The 15,621-nt window shown below is 37.9% G+C and overlaps 1 protein-coding gene across 3 annotated transcripts in view; it reads left to right on the plus strand.

Annotated features, from left to right (window-relative positions):
* Lmpt (four and a half LIM domains protein limpet) overlaps nucleotides 1-15,621 on the plus strand; it is a 527,685-nt gene that overhangs the window by 201,962 nt on the left and 310,102 nt on the right. The gene's annotated exons all lie outside the window — the stretch shown is intronic.

Raw genomic sequence — 15,621 nt, forward strand, 5'->3', positions numbered from 1 at the left:
TAGAAATCCCCTATAACTATTCGACCACTTTTCAACAGCTCATGGTACAGCACATCCTTCTGATCCCACCAAATAGCATTGCCTTCTTTCTTTGAATATTCTGCTTTGGCGTCGATGTTAAGGGTTGGCCGGGATCGCAAATAGTTTTTCAACGTTTGGGGTTGTCAAAATAAATCCATTTTTCATCCCCAGTGATGATACGATGTAAAAACCCCTTTCTTTGTTGCCTAGCAAGCAGAATTCCGCAGGTGGGTTTTCGCCTTTCAATGTCTCTCGGCTTCAATTCAAATGAGATTTATTTTTCTTCCTTGTAAACCTTTCCTAAGGCTTTCAAACGATCGGAAATGACAGATTGAATTTAATGCTTCTGCAAGTTGCTTTTGCGTTTGACATGGGTCTTCGTCCACCAATGCCTGCAATTCTTCAAATACTCTTGGCCGTCTTTGAGAACGCTCTTTGTCCTCTATATAAAAATCACCATTTTTAAAGCGTCGAAACCATTCTCTGCATGTTTTATCGGAAGGAGCATTATCACCATAAACTTCTACAAGCATTCGATGAGCTTCAGCTGCAGTTTTTTTCCAAATGGAACAAAAGATTAACACTTCGCGCAAATGATGCTTATTTGGCTCAAATTTCGACATTTTTTATGTAGTAAAATACAATGTTATTGATGCAAACGTATACCTTTATGTACTGAATGTTATTGACAGATGTCAAAACAAACCGTTAAGCATCGTTTAGACATTAGAGGTTAACGACAGTTCTAGCTATAGCTACTTGCCGCTAGATGAACGAAACTTTCCGATTTACCTAATATTATTAATTTGACAGACACGTCCAAGATAACAAGTGGAGTTAGTCTTAAAAAAACTATTAAGTTTACTTTATAGAGAGAAAATATAACATTATATTATTTATAGCACAATACCAGTAATTATCTATATAATTTACATACAAGAACGGAACTAATTGCAGTATAATATTGGGTCTGAGAAAAAGTTCGTGGCGTTTTTCCCGATAGATGGCGTCAATTGTAAATAACTCAGGAAACACAGATCGCAGCGACACCACTAAATGCTCGTTGGAAAGGTGACACTTCGAGCATTACTTTGAGTGTATAAACATCGAAATTGGTGCAGTGGTTGGAAAGTTGTTTGCGTTTGAAAATGGAGAAAAGTAATGAAAAATTACGTTATATTTTGCAATATTATTACGACAAAGGGAAAAACGCTGCGCAGGCTTGTGAAAAAATTTGTGCTGTGTACGGTGAAGGTACTTTATCAAAATCTGCTGCGCGGAAATGGTTCGCTCGCTTTCGCTCTGGTAATTTTGATATGAAAGATGAGTCACGCTCTGGTCGTCCAATCACTGAAAAAGTTGATGAAATTCTTGAAAAAGTCCAGCAAGATAAGCATGTCAGCAGTGTCGATATTAGTATGGAGCTAGGCATTGACCACAAAACTGTTTTGAACCATTTACACAAAGCTGGCTACAAAAAGAAGCTCGATGTATGGGTTCCTCATGAGTTGAGCGCGAAAAACATGATAGACCGAATTAACATCTGCGATGCGCTGCTGAAACGCAATGAAATCGAGCCATTTCTGAAACGTGTCATAACCGGTGATGAAAAATGGATCACGTACGACAATCGGAAGCGTCAAAGATCGTGGATAAGGGATGGTGAGCCGTCACAAGCGTTCGCGAAGCCAGGATTGACGCCGAAAAAGATGATGCTGTGTGTGTGGTGGGACTGGAAGGGAATCGTCCACCATGAGCTACTTCCAGTTGGTCAGACGATTGATTCTCAACTCTACTGTGGACAACTAGAGAGATTACGCCAGGCAATTGAAAGAAAACGGCCCAAATTGGAAAGGTGTTGTCTTCCATCATGACAACGCCCGACCACACACTTCTTTGATGACCCGTCAAAAATTGCGAGAGCTTGATTGGGAAGTTCTGATGCATCCACCGTATAGTCCAGACATAGCACCCTCTGACTATCACTCGTTCCGATCTCTGCAGAACTCTCTCAATGGAATTAAGCTGGTTTCAAAAGAAGCCTGTGAAAACCACTTGATTCAGTTTTTCAACCAGAAACCATAGAAGTTCTTCACCGATGGCATCATGGCTCTACCCGAAAAGTGGCGAAACATTGTCGGTAATAATGGAGCATATTTGGTTTAAATAAATTCATTTTCACACTATAAGAAAACCAGTTGAATTTTACTAAAAAAACGCCACGAACTTTTTCCCAGACTCAATATATCAGATGTAGTAAAAAGAAATCCATTATTTTTGCATGAAATTGAAGGCTTTAATTACCATAGTTAGAATGATCCGATTTAGGTCAAATATGCGCCGTTTTGTTCGATAACTTGTTGCCATTTTGAAGGTAATTTCATTATGCCTCTCTCATAGAAGCCCTCGTCCCTATTGGCAAAAAATTTGGAGAGTCGATTTTCACAAGCCTCTCTTGAAGCGAATTTTTCACCAGCAAAATTGTTCGCCATGGACAGGAACAGATGGTAATCACTTGGTGCCAGGTCCGGACTATAAGGTGGATGCATAAGAACCTCCCAACCAAGCTCCCGGAGCTTCTAGCGAGTCACTATCGATGTGTGTCGCCTGGCGTTGTCCTGATGGAACACAATTCCTCTCCTATTGGCCAAAGCTGGCCGCTTCTGGGCGATTGCTTCCTTCAGACGGTCCAATTATTGACAGTACAGTTCCGAGTTAAGAGTTTTGCCGTAAGGGAGCAGTTCATAGTAGATAATTCCCTGCCAATCCCACCAAACACACAGGAAAACCTTCCTGGTCGTCAATCCTGGCTTGGCCACCGTTTCCGCCGTCTCACCGCGATTCGACCACGACCGTTTTCGCTTGACGTTGTCGAAAGTGATCCACTTTTCATCACCAGTGACCAACCGCTTCAGAAATGGGTCGAGTTTGTTGCGATTCAGCAGCGATTCGTAGATGGAAATTCGGTCCATGAGGTTTTTTTTTCGTTAACTCGTGTGGCACCCATACATCGAGCTTCTTTTGTATCCAGCCTTATTCAAATGGTTCCAAACGGTTTTTTGTGCAATCTTTAGCTCTTGGGCAATCGAAACAGTGCTTACATGACGGACGGACTCGACAATGTCCATGATTTTATCGATATTTTCGACAATTGGCCTTCCAGTGCGTGGTGCATCTTTGACATCGAAATTACCGGAACGGAATCGACGAAACCAAAATTGCGCGTGATTGGCTGTTACAGTATCAGGACCATAAACACTATTCACATTTTCAGCCGCCTGGCTTGCGTTTTCGCCTTTATCGAAGAAAAACTGTAAAATATAGCGTATTTTCTCTTTGGTAGTGTCCATCTTTGACGCGCGCTCAAACAAAACTGAGTCAACTAATCACAAAACTGTCAAAAAAGTTTTTTTAGTACGAAATCTCATCTTTCTAGCGCCATCTAGTGGAACCCGATCGGACTTATACAACGCGAGATACAGATAACTAAAGCCATCTATTGGAAAAATAATGGATTTCTTTTTACTATACCTGATATATTATACATTTTCCCCGATGTGTGTAATTATAGTTATAAAATATCTAAAGGTAACACATAAGATCCGTCAAGCACATGAAATCAAACTGTTATGTTATGAGATATTTCTTACGTTACGTTACATACCAGCTATATTTTATATTTAATGAAGTACGTACATTGAAAAGCGTTTAGAACAATTTATAAACTTTTGCAATAGCAATTATATGCCTTTAAATTCAAAAGTAAGTTTCATACCAATAATAACAATAGTATATAACAACCATATAATAACCTTCCTTACGATATAATGATTGTAGAGCTTCGAAAGTGATTCACCTAACCACAGATCGGTCCACTAAGAACACTCCTACAAAGTGCTCACATGTCATTCGATGCGAGATTAGTTCATTTATATAATCCTTGAGGCCCCGGAAATCATAATTTTTATTATATACATCTTTTTCACTGTAAATTGTGAATTAATACGATCATTTGATGACAATATTATTATGTACAATTTTAATGTTTTATTATTTCTGTAGAGATTAGATACAACTAATTTAAAGTTTCAAATACAACAAACCCCAATAAATGCAGTATAATAATAACACGACATCAATTTTATCGTCTTATATTCCGCAATACAATAATCATGTGCTTTATATGTTTTAGTGTACTTACATAATTAAACCGGAGAATAAAAGATTGGTATAATATTACAGTCACACTTTGCTTATTAGATACATAGCCTATTCCAAAAGAATTTCCGTGTATTTTTATCAGTATTTTAGGTTATGCGAAATGAGTTTCTTTTTTATTTAGATATGATATATCGCCATCATGAGTATCGCCGGGTTGGTAGCACTAGGATATTTTTTAGGTTTCAATAGTCTATGCTAGAAATATGCGAATCAAGAATTTTTATGTAGAATCGAATCTCATTTTTTTAATTCGAATTCGAATCGAATCGAACCTATGAAATTTCACTCGAATTCGAATCCAATCGAATGAAATCGAATTGAATCATTAAAATATTTAACATGACTATTAAACATGCAAATAATGATGGAAGATTTTAATGTGAAAGGTAATATTAATATTGTAATATCATCTTAAAGTAAAATATATATTTAAATATTTAAAGTAATTTATAATTAAGTTACTAATTATAAGTTAAGTTAATTACAAGTTATGAGTTCAAACATGTAGGCCTAGATGGCCTGTCTTGTAGCTGATGCACGCAAACGATAACGCATTTGATTCCTATTCGAATTATTTGGATTCGAATTATAGGCATTCGGATTCGAATCAAATCGAATTACATTAGATTTGATTCGATTCGAATTCGAATAGTTCGCACATCTCTAGTCTATGCTACAGTATTTCAATTACATACGAGGGTAGTCCCAGAAGTACTTGACCTGACGTATAGATAGCGGTTGTTGTTTGAAAAGAATGACTATAGTTGAAAGTACCAACCTTATAAAGCTTAAGTTTGAAATTTGACGACGCTACGTTGTTTAGTATTTGTTTGGCAGCCATCAATAGTGAACGCTCTCAGTGAATTTGTAAACATGGAAAAAATTGGTCATCGTTATATGATACAATACTTTCATTTGAAAGGCCTCAGTCCAACCAATATCAAAGCGGAACTAGATTCTATTCTGGGGGAGTCTGCTCCTTCGTTTACAACAGTAAAATATTGGATGGCAGAGTTTAAACGAGGCCGTACGAGCTGCCAAGACGAACATTACAGTGGTCGACCAAATGAGGTGATCACGCCAGAAATGGTGAAGAAAATCCACAAAATGGTATTGGATGACCGTCGACTAAAAGTGCGCGAGTTAGCAGACATGGTAGGCATTTCAAAATGTGCTGTACATCGCACATTGATTGAAAATTTGGACATGAGAAAGCTGTGCGCAAGATGGATGCCGCAATTGGAACAAAAACAGCGTCGTGAGGATATTTCAATCGAGTGTTTGGCGAAGTTTCGCAGCAATAAAGCCGAGTTTTTACGTCGATTCATAATCATGGATGAAACATGGGTCCATCACTTCACACCTGAGACGAAGGAACAGTCAAAATAATGGACCAATGGCTTGATGGCTATTTTGAGGAGCTCATCGATTTCCACTATAAATAGGGTATCGAAGCTATTGAACATCGCTGGAGAAAGTGTATTAAGCTAAAAGGAGACTATGTAGAGAAATAAAGATATTTTTTCCCAAATTTTTTGTTTTCTTTGTTAGGTCAGGTACTTCTGGAATTACCCTCGTATGTTATGTACCTGTTATATCATAAGACCAAAACATCCCTCTGAATTTATTGTGTTATTTGGAAATGATACGTGATTCCTCTTCAACAATAGTTTGGATAAACCCGTAAAGGACGTCGAGTACAAATTGACACGCGCGATTGTTCTCAATGCATCTTATATCATCTCCATTCCCGGCATGTACCAAATAAAGTTAGTTTCAGATGATTTACTAAATGTAAGTCTGGCGTCGTCTTCAAGCAGAGCAATCAAAATGTTGGAAGAGGATATCAAAGGCGTATCGTTAAAATATGTCCAGCATCTAACTGAATCACAGAAATGTGCGAATGTTGCAAGCATATTTGAGAATGATGTAAACTTCTTAGGATGCTTGACAGATATGTCGAACATTACTTTTATTCTGGGCTCGTCATAATATGGAAACATTCTTCGAACCTTGTTAAATTGCATGATGATTAACCTATAATAAGGACATGTTATTGTATGATGATTAACCTATAATAAGGACATGTTATTGTAAAATTCTCCACTTTTATACAATCTGAATGCCGTGTAAAGTATATTATATATGTTTATACATAATCTATATGAACATACTATAATTGCGAATTGTATTTAACTGAATATGAATGTTGTTTCCATATGACTACATAAAGTTGTGCGAAATTTAATTTATACATATGTCAATATATACTGGAAAAATTGCTGTGCAAGTGCAAATTTATTATGTAAATGCTTACCTCCGGAGTTATGGTCACTTATAATTGACTTAGATACCGAAGTAGGGACTATCGATAAATATTCTATTGTTTACAAAAAGTGTCGAATAAATTGATCTTACCGTTGGCTTTCTCTCATGATAATTATATAAATCAATGTAATCAGTATGATATTGGAAATTAGTTCAAGGGAAGGAATATTTACATAGAACAGTTAACAGTATATTTAATAATTTATCCAATTTGTTACCTTTTTCTCCTGAGATCTGTGCCACTCGTGTACTCGTATTTAACTATATCTTTTCCAGCAGAAATGAAGAAGTGGGTTGTTAAGCTGTAAACTCCGGTATGCATAATTTTATTAAACTCCAAATCCAAAATCTGCGATCGTTTGCAATAACGGTAGCCAATCAAACTGTATGTTTCGAATGGGAAAGTATCCCCCTTTTTAGACTTATCGAATCACTCGTAATATGCAATCCGTAAGCATGCAAGCTTATTTTTGTAGTTGGATTTGTAACATTGACCAATAATATTAGCTGTACCGGGGCCTGTATTACCCTGCTTATATATGTGTTGTGTCCGAGCTACAAGGTTTGTGGCAGCGTCCGTTGTCCGTGAGCCTTAGGCATCTGATTTTGACAACTGAACAAAGATTGTCTGGACGACGGAAAATCGATAAAAAGTATTGGGTGAGTGCAAAAGTTCGTGCAAAGTTTCAATAGATGGAGTTATAAGCGTCGTAAAGTGTTGTCATTAATACTTCCATCTACATATTATATAACGTTGGAAAGGTGACGTCTTCAGCTGTTATTAAAAAAAAAATCATTTGTTTTCATACAAACTGCTTCGAGAAATATCACTTTAAAAATGAGTATCGATAAGGTGCATTTACGGCATGTTATGCTTTACGAGTTTCGGAAGGGAATAAACGTTGCCGCAGCCGTAAAAAACATTCAGGATGTTTATCAGGATGAAGCACCAGCTAAACGAACTGTGGAAAAATGGTTTGCTAAATTTCGGCGCGGAGAATTTAACCTTGAAGACGAGCCACGCTCTGGTCGACCTTCTGACATTGATGACGATGTTTTGCGTACTTTAGTGCTCAATAATCCGCGAATTTCAACAGAAGAAGTTGCTACAGCACTAAACGTTGACTGATCAACCGCTTTTCGGCGTTTAAAAAAGATGGGATTCGATTTGAAGCTCGATATATGGGTGCCCCATTTGCTGACCGAGAAGAACAAAATCAAGCGAATTTCTGCAGCCGTTTCTTTACTCGGGCGACTCAATAACGAATCGTTTTTGGATCGACTAGTGACGGGCGATGAGAAATGGGGAATCCTCTACAACAATGTTCAGCGCAAACGGACATGGAAACAATCAGGTGAGCATCAGGTGACGCAATGCCAAAGGCCAGTTTGCACCCGATGAAGGTGATGCTCTCTGTTTGGTGGGATTGCAAGGGCATAATCTATTTCGAGCTTCTCCCCGCTGGCGAAACGATTGATTCGGACAAGTACTGTCGCCAATTAACCAATCTGAATCAAGAAATAAAAGAGAAACGTCCGATTTTGTCAAATCGCAAGGGAGTCGTCTTTCATCACGACAACGCCAGACCACACGTTTCAAAAAAGACGCTGCGCAAACTGAAGAGCCTGAAATGGGATGTCTTAACGCATCCACCGTATTCTCCTAATATCGCACCATCTGACTATCACTTGTTCCGGTCATTGCAAAATTATTTAAATGGAAAAAACTTTGACTCCTTGGAGGCCTTAAAAACGGCGTCTCTTCGTTCTTCGAATCTAAACCGCGCAGTTTTTATGATCGAGGCATCCGTATGCTGCCAGAACGTTGGGAAAAGATTATAGAAAACGATGGAGAATATATCATTGATTGAATAAAGATTTTTGTTTGCCTAATCACTGTGTGACTTTTACTCACAAACTCCGAACTTTTGCACTCACCCAATAAATAACAGCTGACAGAGAGTATCTGGCAAGCTGTCATCGTAGACACACGAGAATTGTAGATCAGAGAATTATTCTTGTTTAAAGCTTGAGTGAGCTCCGCTGTATATAGTGAAGCTTGTTATTCTTACGCGAATGTTTTCATTTACCTGAATGCAAGCGCGAGTGCGAGAGTGAGCGCAACATTCTAAAATATATGTTATATTGAATTGGCCATAAGTTACACAGCCCCACAAAAAAATGGTCGGTCCCTAAACCGGACAAGTATATTCTTATGTATTTTGATCCGAATCCGAATCCGAGGTCAGAATTGGACAATTGCTAGCTTTACCGTCTCTAACCTCAAAAAACTGATCATAATTTCACTTAACAAAATTAAGCTGTATATGGTTGAATTCAGCTTAAAAAATGCTACAATTCTAGTCATTACAAACATTTTCAATTTGTAAAAATAAAGATGGCGGGAGGGGGATATAAAAAATATAATATTTTTAAGAAATCTAACTACACAATTGTAAGGAGCATCAAAAACCATACAACTGTTATCTGAAACTTTTCGTATCTTTTATAGTTTTTGAAATATACTCTATGAAAACCAGGTATACCGATATACCTTGTAAAGGTGATTTTAACCCCTAAATGTGAAATTGGGCAAGTATAAAAAATACGTGTCTCTTATTTTTAGCTACTCCACAACATATAATATACATATATTATATATTATATTATATATTATATTATTTATATTATATATTATATATTATATATAATATATATTAATTTTAGCTATTCCACAACATATAATATACAGAGTGCACGATTTATCTGAAGACATTGAAATATCTCGAGAACTATGCATTGGATAAAAAAAGTGATTAATGAAAGTTATTAGTCTCGAAGAGGGACATCCAATGATATCAAACTCGACCTCCCACCCCACCCCCTGGGGGTGGGGGTTGGAGGCAACATTGAAATCGTAAATGGAAACCCCCATTTTTTATTGCAGATACGGATTCTACGCCACAAAATACGTAAATTTTGTCCGAAACTTTTTTTTTTGTTCGTGATAGATGGCTGTAATCGCAAAAAATTATATTTTCCGCAATTCTCCAGAAATGATCATTGGATTGAGAAATAAAAAATACCTGTTCAATATTTTTATAGAACATAATAAAAGTTATTCCCCCCCATCCTCTCGGGGTAGGGTGGGTGGTAACGTTCAAATCTCAAATGGGAACCCGAATCGAAGAGGGAACTGCTCGACGCGCCATTGTGGGTGTATGGCGAACTACGGCTTATTATAAAAGGCAGTGCAATACTATCTATCACGAATGAAAAAAATTGTTTCAATAAAAATTTCACGTACAATCTAATTCTGCAATGAAAAATGTGGGTCCCCATTTGAGATTTGAACGTTATCACCCACCCTACCCCGAGAGGATGGGGGGGAATAACTTTTATTATGTTCTTTAAAAATATTGAACAGGTATTTTTTATTTCTCAATTCAATGATCATTTCTGGAGAATTGCGGAAAATATAATTTTTTGCAATTACAGCGCCATCTATCACGAATCAAAAAAAAGTTTCGGACAAAATTTACGTATTTTGTGGCGTAGAATCCGTATCTGCAATAAAAAATGGAGGTTTCCATTTAAGATTTCAAAGTTGCCCCCAACTCCCACCCCCAGGGGGTGGAGTGGGAAGTCGAGTTTGGTATCATTGGATGTCCCCCTTCGAGACTAACAACTTTCATTAACCACTATTTTTTATCCAATGCATAGTTCTCGAGATATTTCAATGTCTTCAGATAAATCGTGCACCCTGTATATTATATGTTGTAGAGTAGCTAAAAATAAGCGACACGTATTTTTTTATACGTGCCCAATTTCATATTTAAGGGTTAAAATCACTCTTACAAGGTATATGGGTATACCTGGTTTTCAGAGAGTATATTTCAAAAACTATAAAAGATACAAAAAAATGTTTCAGATAAAAGTTGTATGATTTTTGACGTTCCTTACAACTGTATAGTTAGATTTTTTTTAAATATTATATCCCTCTCCCACCATCTTTATTTTTACAAATTGAAAATTTTTGTACTGACTAGAATTGTAGCATTTTTTAAGTTAATTTCAACCATATACAGCTTAATTTTGTTAAGTGAAATCATGATCAGTTTTTTGGGGTTAGGGACGATAAAGCTAACAATTGTCCAATTCTCGGATTCGGATTCAGCGGATCGAAATATATAAGAATATACTTGTCCGGTTTTAGGCATTGAACACTTTTTTTTTGTGGGGCTGTGTTATCAACCGGCAAACGATCATCAGATGAAACTTCTGAGTAATTTTGTTGTATCATGTTGTATCATGTTTAGGTATTGATCATTATCGGTACAATAGACGGCAGTGAGGCGGCGCACATCGAAATGTAGCTTAATAATAATAATAATATTATAGATATTATTATTATTATAGTTTATATTCCATATAAACGTTTTGCAAAGATATATACAGGGTGTGGCAAAAGTTTAGAAACACTTAAATATCTCTTAAGAAATGAATTTAAAAAAAAACGTTTCAGACAAAAGTTGTAATGTTTAAAAAAACGCATTCAACGGTAATATCCGCTTGACCTTGGGTGGCGTTGCCAAGGTCAGGTCAAGGTCAACCTGATATTTGTAAATGGAATCCCCCACTTTTTATTACATATTCTTGTAGCTTACCTCGAGAGCTTTTCAAAACACCATAACTAAGTTTTTTTTCGTTAAGTATTTTCCGAGTTATGAGGCACGAAGGTTGCAGTACCGCTGACATTAGCATTACCCAAGATGTATTGCGTGGAAGTCGGATGCACGGTCGGATTTACATCTCGTGTGTGCGTGTGCGTGCGTACGTGTGTGCGTGCGTGTGTAAAAATGTGAGTGAGTGAGCGATCGAATGAGTATGTGTCTACAAATATAAATGTTCGAATTGTTGACCTTCTTCAATTTGACACTGAAGCAGTCGATCATGAAATCTCCTACTAACATTTTCTAATGTTTCGGAGGTAATTAATGCCACTTCAGTGGTAATTCGGTGTCGCAAATCATCCAAATTTTGAGGTTTTGTTTTATAAATGCGATCTTTTGACGTGGCAGCCGCGGGGGCGCTCGTCACTAAATGCGAAGCCTCGGTCACGACGCGGGTAGGGGGAGGGGGGAAGGAAAGTTCCGTGCGGTTAATGGGGAGCCTGACTTAACTCCCCGAAAAATCATAATAATCCCCGAAAAATCATAATAATCGGAGCAAAATCAATTAGTATTAAGAGCGCGCAGGTGAGACGGTCTCGCGTCCTATGATTTTGTGCCCCTGGACCTCCCGAGTCGACCAGCAGGACAGGAGGCGCAGGAAGGATGTGGAGAATGTCGCTCATCGCCCGGCACGGCACGATCAGGTGTTTGCTCTTTATTCTCTTTTCCTATTAGTAAATTATGTGTCGTCCCGAAAAAAATTACCGCTGCCGTGTTTGTTGTCAGACAAGCCCAGATGATAACACGGAAGGGGGCGAGCGGAGCGAGGCGGGATACCGTCGAGCACGACCATGACGCGTGGCCGCTCGCCGAAAACAGCGGCTAGACGGACCCGAAGACAATGCTCGTGGGACAAAGAGCGAGACAGAGACCGAAAGAGAGAGAGAGAAAGAGAGAGAGAGAGAGAGAGAGAGAGAGAGAGAGAGAGAGAGAGAGAGAGCCTTCATAACGCGGATCCACCATACCGATTCGCGGAAGGATTCCCGTCCCGTCGGAAGAGCGAGGAACAGGAAGAGAGGAACCGCTCCCGAAACGGAGAGACAAAAGGAAGAGACAAGAAAAGAGTCAGATTCCGTTTTTGGGTGCTCGAGAGTAGCTGATTTCGATTTTTCGCTCAGAAACGATTAGATTCCGTCGCTCACGCAGAAAATTAAGATTGGTGTTCCGCTTAACCGAGATTTTTGGTGTTCCGCTCGCGACCACGAGATTTTGGTGTTCCGATCGCTATCGATCAACGAGCGAGGTGCATTGTGCGTTGCCGGAGATCGAGCGAAGAGAGGAAAGGGGAAGGCAAAGCGGAGTGATGCCCGCCAACTGAGGCCGACCCAGCGCCGGAAGCGATCCGTCCGACGACCAGCGAGGACCACGCCGCCGGAAGGTTCCCGAGACCTTTGTAAGACTGTTCACCTGCTTATTTTCGGTGTCCCGTTTGCGTGTCTCATAGAAAAGTGAATTGTGTTGCACGGAGTGGTACCGATCTCGCGAGTACGCGCGTGGGGAAAAATTTGTATCGTCCCGCAGAGACTCGGAGCCTACCGACTTCCGAGAATTAAATAAAGAAAATTATCGCCGAAATCGCACCGGTCTGTGTCTTTTCAGTCTTCTCGTTTTCCCGACTTCCGGCCTAACTCATCCGTCTACCGACTGTAAACCTCTACGAGCTACCGGTCCCGTCGGAATCCCGCGTTGCGGTCACGCTCTTTGGCAATTGGAGTTGATGAACGGTGCGGCTGTCCGCACCTGGCGCCCAACCTAGGTCTTCACGTAAGAGACCGCGACGCGTGGCCCGACGGCAATTTGCCATCATTAAGAAATTAGCGTCGCAAGGCATACTCATTGAATCGCTCACTCACTCACATTTTTACACACGCACGCACACACACGCACATACGAGATGTAAATCCGACCGTGCATCCGACCTCCGCGGTACATCTTGGGTATTTTATAAAACAATAAATAAACAAAATTTAATAATTAAAGTATATATAAAATATGTTCAACATAAACTGTTTTTATGCTCAGCAAATTAGGAGAATCTATGTTATTACCAATATTATACTTAGCGTAAATCTAACAACAGAAGAATATATCTACTTACAATTGCTATATCTTTTCTTCGATTCTGTGAATCGCAGCAAACTGACAATTAAGGACATATGTTGTGCTATTATATGTAAGACACACATGTCTGATGTTGCTGTTAATGCTCTGTTGTGGCATACGAGAAGTGTCCTGAAGCCAGACGCTTGTAAATATTGTGCTAAACAGATTTAAGCTAACATTTAAATCAGTCTGAGATATAACGGATAAATTATATTTGTTAAATAAAACGATCCATAGGAAAGGATATTCTGTATATGAGAAGTCAACCTATAAAATGCGAAAATTGTCAGAAAATAAATACGCCAAAATATCACAATTAACGAAATTATCAACAATGATAAAACAATTTTTGACAATTATGCACCATTTATCGTAGTAGCCTAAACATGAAAAATGTCTAAAACTTTTTAAAAGTGTGGAAAGAAATGTATTAAGTGTATGTAAAGATTATAGACTTCTTTTCCTTTTTTAACTTTCCCTTTTTTAACATTTATTTGTTTATCATGCAATACAGTGACCACAAATCAATCTGAAAACTATTTTCCCTCATTTTCTATAACCTTCTACCATCTTTCGGATAACTGCCGGATTCCTTCACCCAAGAAAGATGTCCGTTTAGGAGCAATAAAATTATAAAGACATTTTCGTATTTCTGCCATCTCGAAAGCGTTGTTCTGCTAAGGAATGCTACATTGACCTGAATAAGTAATGATTTTACGGCATCAAGTCAGGAAAGTATGTCGCGTGCGAAAAAATTTCCCAGCCCAAGTTAATGATTTGATTAATGATTTGACGATTGATAAGACACAAGCTTATCGAAAATGATTAAGAAGCGATTGCCTCTTAAGGCCATCGCACGCAGAAAATCTGTAACCATAACTGTAATATCGTAAGGAAACTGACCGGTCACAATCGACTATTCCTCTAGTGCAAGGAGATATTATGTATAGTCATATATAATTTTTTTTCTCGGGATAAGTGTAATATGTTAATAAAATTTTATAAGACAGTTATATTATATTAGTTCAAAGTTTTACAGGCTGTTTCATAACTCATTACGAAGAATTCGTGGAGACATAGCACAGATTGAGACAAATATATATAAGTTCCATACCGTTTTGCAATAATTATTGAGTTATTAATGATAAAAATTTGACGAGTGAGCGCGCGTCGACGGGAATGATTAGAGAAGCCGTTCGGGCTATAGCACGGCTCCGTCGAACCAACAACTGTTGACAGAGCGAGGCGAGACGTAGAAGCCGCGAGATAGAACACGAATAGCGGCGCGTTGTCTTTCTCCTCACCATGAACCGGCAACACTTGCTTGATCGACTGGGCCGAACTGTGAGCCGAACGGCTACGACGCTTCTCCAGTCATCCATCTCGGTATGTGTTCACTCATCAGATTTATGTAATTAATAACTCGATAATAGAGATGCGAACTATCGAATTTCCATCGAATTGAATCAAATCTAATGTAATAACTCGATAATAGAGATGCGAACTATTCGAATTCCCATCGAATTGAATCAAATCTAATGTAATTCGATTCGATTCGAATTCGAATCCCTATGATTTTCGAATTCGAATAATTCGAAAATCACGAAACGCGAAAATTCGAATACAAATCAAATATATTAGTATTTACGCGCATCAGTTACAAAATAGGCCATCTGGGCCTGTATGTTTGAACCCGTAACTTGTAATTAACTTAACTTATAATTAGTAACTTAATTATAAATTACTTTAAATATTTAAATATATATTTTATTTTAAAATGATATTACAATATCAGTATTCCCTTTCATATTAAAATCTTCCATCATTATTTGAATGTTTAATAGTGATGTTATATTTTTTAATGATTCGATTCGATTACATTCGATTCGATTTAGATTCGAATGAAATTTCATAGATTCAATTCAATTCGAATTCGAATTTAAAAAATGAGATTCGATTCGATTCGATTCGACATAAAAATTCTTGATTCGTACATCTCTACTCGATAGTTTCGTGAATGTCGCAAAACGGTATGGGACTTTTACATTTATCTTAATCCGCTCCACGAGTTCTGTAACCATTGTTACGAGACATCCTGTATATGCCTATATAAATAGAAAGTATTGATTAAATTGTAAATATATGTATATTATACAGATAATTTTATAACTATAGATGCATAAATTAAATACATTGTAGTACATAATACGTGTAT

Source organism: Harpegnathos saltator, unplaced genomic scaffold, assembly GCF_003227715.2.
Source record: "Harpegnathos saltator strain DR-91 unplaced genomic scaffold, Hsal_v8.6 scaffold176, whole genome shotgun sequence".
Taxonomy (NCBI): Eukaryota; Metazoa; Arthropoda; class Insecta; order Hymenoptera; family Formicidae; genus Harpegnathos; species Harpegnathos saltator.